Consider the following 9,635-nt stretch of genomic DNA (forward strand, 5'->3'; position numbering starts at 1 on the left):
AGGAAAAGTGATAGTTTTTCATCACTTTGCACATTTTGAATTTTGTATGTCTTTTAATATTTTGTGAGGAAAAAAGTGAGAATTTTGTCATAACTTTGCAAATTTTTTATTTATTATGTTTCTTTTATTTTTCTGGTGAAAAAAGTGAGGATTTTTTACTACTTTTATATTTTTGATTTTTAATGTTTTCTATCATTTTGTGATGACAAAAGTGAGAATTTTTTCATCACTTCGCAAATTTTTCATTTGTTACGTTTCACATTATTTTGTATGGAAAAAAGATTTTGAAATTCGGATTTTTTTTAAATTTTCTGTATAATGTACAATGTTGCTTTAAGCCCATGGATTGAGAAATTTCATATTATTATTCCATGCCTTGATATTGTTTGATTGCATTTTGTAATATTGTTTTCAAAGTGATGAAAAAAGTGATGAATTATTATGATGTCCAAAAAATAGGTGCCAAAATTTCCCCCCAAATCGTGCCATATCTAATTATATTTCGAATGTGATAGAAATCCTCACGTATCTCATCACAAAATAATTTTAAAAAATGAATGAAAAATTGGCGTCGCGTCGTAATGAACAACTTTTTTCATCACAAAATAATAAGAAATATAACAAATGAAAACATTCCAAAGTGATAAAAAAATCCTCACTTTTTCCTCACAAAATAATAAGAAACGTTAAACATAACAAATGAGAAGTTGGCGAAATGATGAAAATTATTCTCACTGTTGTCATCACAAAACATGATGATAACAAGTGAAAAATTTCCAAAGTAATACAAAAATTCCTTACTTTTCCTCACAAAGTAATAAGAAACATAACAAACGAGAAATTTCTAAAGTGTTAAAATATCCTTACTTTTATCATCACAAAATAATAAGAAACATAAAAACTGCAAAGTGAGGATTCTTTCTCATTTTTAACTTTCCTTAAATCGGGCCTCAATTGTCTGAAATTGATAACATTTTATTTTTAAAGAGGGACTATGAATTTAATTCCAATATCATATTATTTAAATTCTCATCAATATTAACTGTATAGCTACTACTAGCTAAAACTACTGTTCTTTGATTGGTACAAAATGCAGATGTTCAATCGAAATACATATTATGCAATATATTAGGACTGTCCGCATTTTTTTAGGTGGGTAATGTGTATAAGTATAAAACAAATGAATATCTACGTCATTATCATTTGTTTCCCAATTTTAAAACAAGATGTTTTAGAAAAGGAAAACAAATCATACATACAAAAAAAAATCACATTTTTGACCAAAAACACCTTCCAACCCAAAAATCACATTAATTTTGACCAAAATTCACATTTCTTATTTTTGGCCAACAAAAAAATCAAATTATTGATCAAAAAGCACATTTTAGACCAAAAACTAATTTTTTGATCAAAAATCACATTTTAAACCAAAATATCACAATGTAAACCAAAAATCACATTATAAACCAAACATCACATGAATTGAGTAAAATTACCCGGTGTTGAGTAAGGGGAAAGATTTTACTCTGCTGTTTAGTAAAATTTTGCACAATACCGTACCTGGGCAAATGATAGCATTTTTTGTCATATCATTTATTAGACGAGTGGATTCTATAGCCATTTTGGCTGCTGAAACCGAATCCGGAAAGCTTTTTTTCCCCGGGGGAGGCACTCCCTATCTGAAATGGCAGGGATGTGCCTCGGCCATGTTAAAAGTATATAGGGGGCATTCAGGTCAAATGTATACAATGACAAAAATATGGGGTCATTCAGTACACAACCTGAATAAAAATGAGGTCATTCGGTATTAAACTTTGAAAAAAGGATGGTCATTAAGGTAGCAATTTGTGAAATGGGAGTCATTGGGTACAGGATTGCCAAAAGAATATCATTAAGTACACATAAATAAGTGCGAAAAAACAACTTGGAATGATTTGTACCAAGTTTTCAAAAATGTTTTTGGAATGTTATAAGAACGTAAAACATTTTAATAACATTTCAATGTCGCATTATATAAAGGTCGTGAAAACATTTTAAAAACGTGATTGTAAATACTTGGACAAACATTTTTTTTCAAAATATTTTTTCAACTCCATAATAACATTCTGTTTAGAATGATTTGTACCAAGTTTTCAAACATGTTTTTGGAATGTTATAAAAACGTAAAACATTTTAATAACATTTAAATGTCGCGTTATATAAAGGTCGTGAAAACATTTTAAAAACGTGATTGTAAATACTTGGACAAACATTTTTTTCAAAATATTTTTGCAACTCCAAAATAACATTCTGTTTAGAATGATTTGTACCAAGTTTTTAAAAATGTTTTAGGAATGTTACAAAAACGTTTTTACATTGTTGAGCAACGATAATGCTGTATGATGTAAAACATATAGCCCTTAAGTTAGGCCAAATAAACAAAATTAACATGTTTCACGTCTTCTTTGTTTCCTTTGTTGAGGTTTCTTCAATTAAATTTGTATTTTGTGAAAGTCAGTTATTTTAACAAAACAAATATTCTTCCTATAGCCTTGCTAATAAACTAGAAACACTTTAGGAATGTTTTGAGATAAATAAGGGGGTCCTATATGTCAGTATAACAAATAAAAAGATTTCTCCTCTTTTGTGCAGACATAGTGTATGCTAGAATAACTATAATTATGGGTATTCACGATTCTGCTCTAAAAAATAAAATGCCCTTTCCTCCACCTTGTTTTGAATAAGTCGGATGTAAAACAGGTTGTTTATTATTGAACTTGGCCTTCACTATATAATACATTAAAACATATTAGAAACACTTTGACCAAGTTTCAGGGCAAATTTATGCAAAATAAAAGTACCCCGAACATTTATGCATGGATTTTTAGCAAAATATTGGCAAAAATTATATGTTAATGAGCTTCTCCAGTCATTTTAGCTTATTGACTTGATTGATTATTGATAAAAACAATAAGATACAAAGAAAATATAAATTGATGTATTTTGAAAACCGTAGGCCTATGTCCGATTGATTCCAAAGAAAAGGCATATTGATCAGTGTACTTTGGTCTACTCAATTAATCTGTTTAGAGCACTTTTATAATGCCTGCATAACCACCTTAAACAGCTCAAGACACAAAATGTTAGGCAGTAGTCCAGTTTAAATATTATTTTCTTCATGTATTAATTTGTAAGTATTTAGTGGTGGAGGGTTTTATGTAATGTTATTCTTCTATTTTGTACAGAGCGCAGTAAACATACGAACACATTGTTCACCCAATTTTAATTAGGTAATGTAAAACAAAGCTTTAACATAGAACTTATTATGTGTTACAATCAACAATATCATTCGGAATCCGGCAATCGTACTTTCGTTTAATATAAGAACATCAAGAATGTAGCAATGGAAACAGGCCTTCCTGTTGAAGTCAAATGTTTATTGCTTCGGAATGACAATGGGCTGAGATTGAACGTACCAGCCCAGAGGATGATTTAAGGAAGGCCCATCATGCACTGTAAAAGTGTTATCACTAGAGTTTCAACTGCCACTATATTTTTCAAATCCCATTGAACTCTGTGCAAAAGATGTTGTTTAAGAATTGTCCGTGTGCCATTATTACTTGGTCGATTTCAGATGTAAAGTGATGTATGCATGAAGGATAAATCACACCTTCTGTAGATAAGATAACATAAAATGTGAAATCGACCAACTTTTTGAAGGTGTTTTTATTGTAAATATATCTGTCCAAATTCAAATTGAACCATGCACGTGTACGTGTGTATGCAGTGGGCGGGCAGTGGTGTCATGTTCACCCCACAGCTATGCCAGAGGATGATTTAAGGAAGCCCCATCATGCATTGTAAAAGTGTTATCACTAGAGTTTCAACTGCCACTTTACTTTTCAAATCCCATTGAACTCTGTGCAAAAGATGTTGTTTTAGAATTGCCCGTGTGTCATTATTACTTGGTCGATTTTAGATCTAAAGTGATGTATGCATGAAGGATAATTCACACCTTCTGTAGATAACATAAAATGTGAAATCGACCAACCTTTTGAAGGTGTATTTATTGTAAATATATCTGTCCAAATTCAAATTTCACCATGCATGCACGTGTGTATGCAGTGGGCGGGCAGTGGTGTCATGTTCACTCACACAGCTGTGCTAACCGCAAGACTTGCTGGGAAGTGCTTAAATCATCCTCTGCAGCTATGCTAACCGCAAGACTTGCTGGGAAGTGCTTAATTCATCCTCTGGTACCAGCCGTGGGACGTGCAATACATCCTCCCCGTTTTGGGCCCGTGCTCCATAGCCAAAATTATCAAAAAGTATCATTATCACCTTCAAAACATGCGGAATCTTCAATTACTATGCTTATGAAGCTTGCATATTTTCAAAAGAAAACACAGTTAACATGAATGACACATAGCCATGATTACCATTATCAACTCTATTGTACGGTGTCTGATCTCCCCAAACTCCCCCTTTTATAATTCATATCCCCAAATTTTTAGTTTTCCCCCTTTTTGCGAAATGCTTTCCCCCTTTTTCAAATATTTCCCCCCTTTTAACTTTCCCCGTTTTCAAATAGTTTCCCCTTTTCGACTTACCCCTTTTCAAATAGTGTCCCCCTTTTCGACTTTCCCCCTTTTCAAATAGTTTCCCCCTTTTCGACTTGCCCCCTTTTCAAATAGTTTCTCCTTTTCGACTTTCCCCTTTTCAAATAGTTTCCCCCTTTTCGAATCCCCTTTTCAAATAGTTTCCCCCTTTTTAATTTCCCTTTTCAAATAGTTTCCCCGTTTTCAATTACCCCTTTACAAATAATACCCTTTTATTTTCACCCATTTTGTAAAATTAATAGTTCCCCCTTTTTACAAATAATCCCCTTTAACTTTCCTCCCGCTTTTCACAAATAGGTTCCCATTTTAAATAGTTTCTCCCTTTTTAAATAATACTCCCTTTTTGTTTTTAATACTCCCTTTTTGTTTGGGTACTCCCCGTTGTCCGTGCGTAGGCTTTACCAGTAAGCCTGGACCCTGGAGAGTACCGTGCACTCACTAGAGCTCATTTCGCTACATCCATTATTGGAAAGGCGTTCTACATGAATTTGGATACCAACGTCGGTAGATTTATAGCCTGTTGTGCAAGCGCCGCTAAATTCAATGGGTTAGGGATCCGTCAACTTTTATGCACGTTTATAGAGGGGCTGTACAAAGAGCAAATCCGATATGATTGATAAACCAAATGATGTTCAGAATGTTAAACGGGTGAAATGGCATGCATAAATATTTATGCTGGTCAAATTCATAGCAATGATGTTTGAAAGTCTGTGAAGAACTTGTCTATAAACAGGGATATGTCAGAGACAACAAACAACTGGCTGCCATTGTTACAGAAGCCTAGATAATAAGAATTGTTTGTGCTATATAATTATTCAAAAGTGGTTTTTAAAGTTAGCACCAAAGTTTAAAACAAGCGGTCTTAACAGTGAAATGACAATAAAAGCATACATTTATAAAACGGGCCTGGACAAAATGGGCATTGCATATTTATGACAAGTGTGGCTGTGTGATTTTATGCAACTTTATTTTTAAGCCAGTTCCAAGTAATTTTCGCTATTCTTTGTTTGTCAACAATCCCGTTAACAATAAAAATGTGCTTTCTAATCAAAGGCTCTATGGCGTATATTCAATTGACCAGACAAATGAACCAGGGACTTCGGTCAGTGGTGCACGCCTCAAAAATCCAAAAAGAATTAGTAGGCCCTATTTGTTAGATGAAGAATTAAGTAGCAATTAAGGGGGTACTACACCCCTGCCCAATGTTGTGCCTATTTTTGCATTTTTCTCAAAATTATGGCGCATTGGGGACAAGTAAGATATGTATATTATAGGGGCAAGGACTACAACTACTGCACTGGAAATTTTATTTCAGCACAGCCAGCAGTTGTGGAGTTACAGTCAAAAATGAGGGAAAACCAATATTTGATCAATAAATCAATAACTACTTGCTTTGTGTTGCTGTATTTTCAGTACAGTAGTTGTAGTCCTTGCCCCTATAATATACATATCTTACTTGTCACCAATGTGCTATAATTTTTGAGAAAATTGCAAAAATAGGCGCAAAATTGGACAGGGGTGTAGTACCCCCTTAAGCCTAGTCTTTTTTTAAAGTCGAGACAAGTCCAAAATAATAACGATTAATAAGCCAATCTAATTGATTCGAATTCCAATCTCCTGGCCTTTTCCTGGGTCTTTATTTAGTTGCATGATATAATTCAGATTATGATTTTTCTTAAATTTTATTTTCATTTTATTTAGCTCAAGAATTTGTATCAGACAATCACGTGCTTTCAACGTGTAGGCCGGACCTATTTCAATATCGAAGTACATGGGACGTGAATGCACGGTACTATAGATGGTCCGTGCCTACGCATCGTGAAAAGGGAATAAAAAAAGGGAGTAAAAAAAGGAATAAAAAATAAGGGAGAAACTGTTTTAATGGGGAAAAATCTGTAAAATGGTATTATGTAAAAGGTGAAAAGAAAATTCGAAAAGGGGGAAACTATATGAAAAGGGGGAAACTATATGAAAGGGGGAAATTCGAAAAGGGGATACTATATGAAAAGGGGAAATTCGAAAAGGGGAAACTATATGAAAAGGGGAAATTCGAAAGGGGGAAACTATATATGAAAAGGGGGAAACTATATGAAAAGGGGGAACTATATAAAAAGGGGAAATTCGAAAAGGGGGAAACTATATGAAAAGGGGGAAATTCGAAAGGGGAACTATATGAAAAGGGGAAATTCGAAAAGGGGAAACTATATGAAAAGGGGGGAAGTTCGAAAAGGGGGAACTATATGAAAAGGGGACATTCGAAAAGGGGGAAACTATATGAAAAGGGGGAAATTCGAAAATGGGGAAACTATATGAAAAGGGAAAATTCGAAAAGGGGGAACTATTTGAAAAGGGGGAAAGTCGAAAAGGGGGAACTATTTGAAAAGGGGAAAGTCGAAAGGGGGGGAACTATTTGAAAAGGGGAAAGTTAAAGGGGAAATATTTGAAAAAGGGGGAAAGCATTTCGCAAAAAGGGGGAAACTGAAAATTTGGGGAGATGAATTAAAAAAGGGGGAGTTTGGCGGAGATCAGACACCGTACTATTGTACACCTTTCTGTATTTCTTAACAATCATCTCACTTATATTTGCATCCAATTTTGTAAGTATATTTTGTTATTACTATCAATAAACCATCAAGAATTTAACAATAATTGTCTCTGTCTTTGAGTCACATTTGTATACCATATCCAACTTGGACCTCGGGGACAGGGGGGCACACAACTTTGGAAGTGACGGGTATGTGCCTACCGGAGTCGCGAAGTAGGGGCCTATCGGGTACAAAGCGTTATTTTTAAAACTAAGGGGGTCATTGGGTACAAACAAAATAAAGAAGGGGGTCATCGAGTATAAGATTGAAAGAAAGGGTCATCGGGTAGAAAATTTGGAAAAATGAAGCAAAATTGGACAGTTTCGGCATTTTTTAGTTACATTTTGATGATGCTATTATAGAAAAAAGGGGTTTATGGGTAGCCGCAACCAAAGAAAGGGGTTCATTGGGTAGCCGCAACTAAAAAAAAAAAAGGGGGGTCATCGGGTATGGATTGTAAAGTCCATTTTATCACGTTAAAATTGGGACAATTCTCCCGCGAATTTATGGCTTTTTGGAATAAACTGAATTCTCAAATAATAGAATCCAAATTATATGACTTTGGTCTTGTTGCGATGCATTGCACTAATTACACATGTTCTTATACCAACAAACAGCAAAATAGATAAAAATTAATGAGACTGATTGAGACTCTTTTTATGGTTTTTACAACTAAACTAAAAATTTGATACGATTGATTCTAAATATTATATTACAAAAAATAAGGTCTCTCGTCCCAACGCGCAGTCGGGCTTTCTTGTTAGAACGAGGCATTCCCTCATATATTATGTTTAGTCGTGCATTGTGTTTAAGGTAATACACTATTTTATAGTGTTTCGATTTGGTAGTTCACAACATCTTGCGAATGGTAATGAGCTTTGGCAAAAATTGCATTGCTCATTTCCTTGCGAGCGTGTAGAAGAATTCAAATATCACAGAAATAATTTTGTAGGTCCTGTGGTTCTTGAGTTACGTTGTAAAGAGGGCTGAAACAACAACACTTTTGTAAAATGTGTATAACTCTTTAACAACAATAAATTAAGCAAGTTTTCAAATTATATAATTTGTAGAATGAACTTTTGCAAAACATCATGATGTTATTTGTCAATAATTTATTGATCTAGAGAATGAAAATCGATTTTTTTTTATTGCTTCGACCAACAACACTTCGTCTACCCTTAAGTAAGGAACACTGCGAGTTCTCAACTATGAGGTCTATACCTACACGCAAGTGTGTCCATTAATTACGGAACACTGCGAATTCTCAACTATGTCCACGCCGACTGCGGCGAGGTCAAAACCTACACGCAAGTGTGTCTATGTCCTGTTAAGAAGCATGCTGTTTTCAAAGCCCCATTTCGAATTCAGAACTACGTCTACGCCGACTGCGCCAACATAAAACCAAGACCTATAAGCCCTCTATCGAATTCAGAACTACGTCTGCGTCGACTGCGCCAACATAAAACCAAGAATTGCGTGCATATCCTATTTGTACATGGACGCACTTGGTTAATGGCCCATGGTGCGGAACCTTGGACGTACTCAAATAATGAGTTTTCAACTGCGTCTACACCGAATAATACCTTATGGCTAAATCGCCCTCTCTGTGTACAAGTGTGTTCGGTTATTTGTCCAATTACCAGAATCCAAGACATTAAGACGTGACTGTAGGGGGATTATTTGTCCAACTACTAGATAGATGGCGCTTCGTTGAAGACACTGCGTCTACGCCGACCAACACCGTCGGGCTGTTTTCAATCAACACGCCCTCTCTGTCTGAAATTATTTGTCCAAATACCAGAATCCAAAAAGCCATATCGTGACTGTAGGGGGATTATTTGTCCAACTACTAGATAGATGGCGCTTCGTTGAAGACATTTGTCCAAGAACCAAAATGTAAAAAGAAATTATGATGTGACTATAGGGGATTATTTGTCAAAATACAAGAAAATATCAAATTGAGGGGGTTATTCCCTTCGAAGCAGCTCGGGGCTGTGCCCATGGTGTGGTGGGTATTGTGTAGTTATGCCAAAAAAAGCTGCTATCGCCATGAGACCAAGATCTAGAAACACCCCTAAATGCCGTTTTGGGGAATTTTGCTAGCAGAATCTTTTTGATGAAAGTCAATCTTTGACAAGATGTAACTTTGTTACGGAAAGTGCTATGACAAAAATGTTTTCAGTTTTGGCTTTCTTTACTCAAGGGCTTTAATGATGCAGTTTGATGGCAAATTTGAATTCACCTAGCATACCTACAGATTTCAGTTAAATGCACTAAGTGAGCAATGAAAATGCATGCCTTTAATTGCTTAATATGTTATTTTTAATTACAAAATCTGGCCTTGTTACACTCCGGAAAATAATTTTTTAATTTAATAATTCATTTTGAGATCAAAAATCTGAACTTTAAATCACTTTTTTAGTTTTTGCCATTTTTGCCGGCAAAAACTGGC

Source organism: Amphiura filiformis, chromosome 5 (assembly GCF_039555335.1).
Source record: "Amphiura filiformis chromosome 5, Afil_fr2py, whole genome shotgun sequence".
Taxonomy (NCBI): domain Eukaryota; kingdom Metazoa; phylum Echinodermata; class Ophiuroidea; order Amphilepidida; family Amphiuridae; genus Amphiura; species Amphiura filiformis.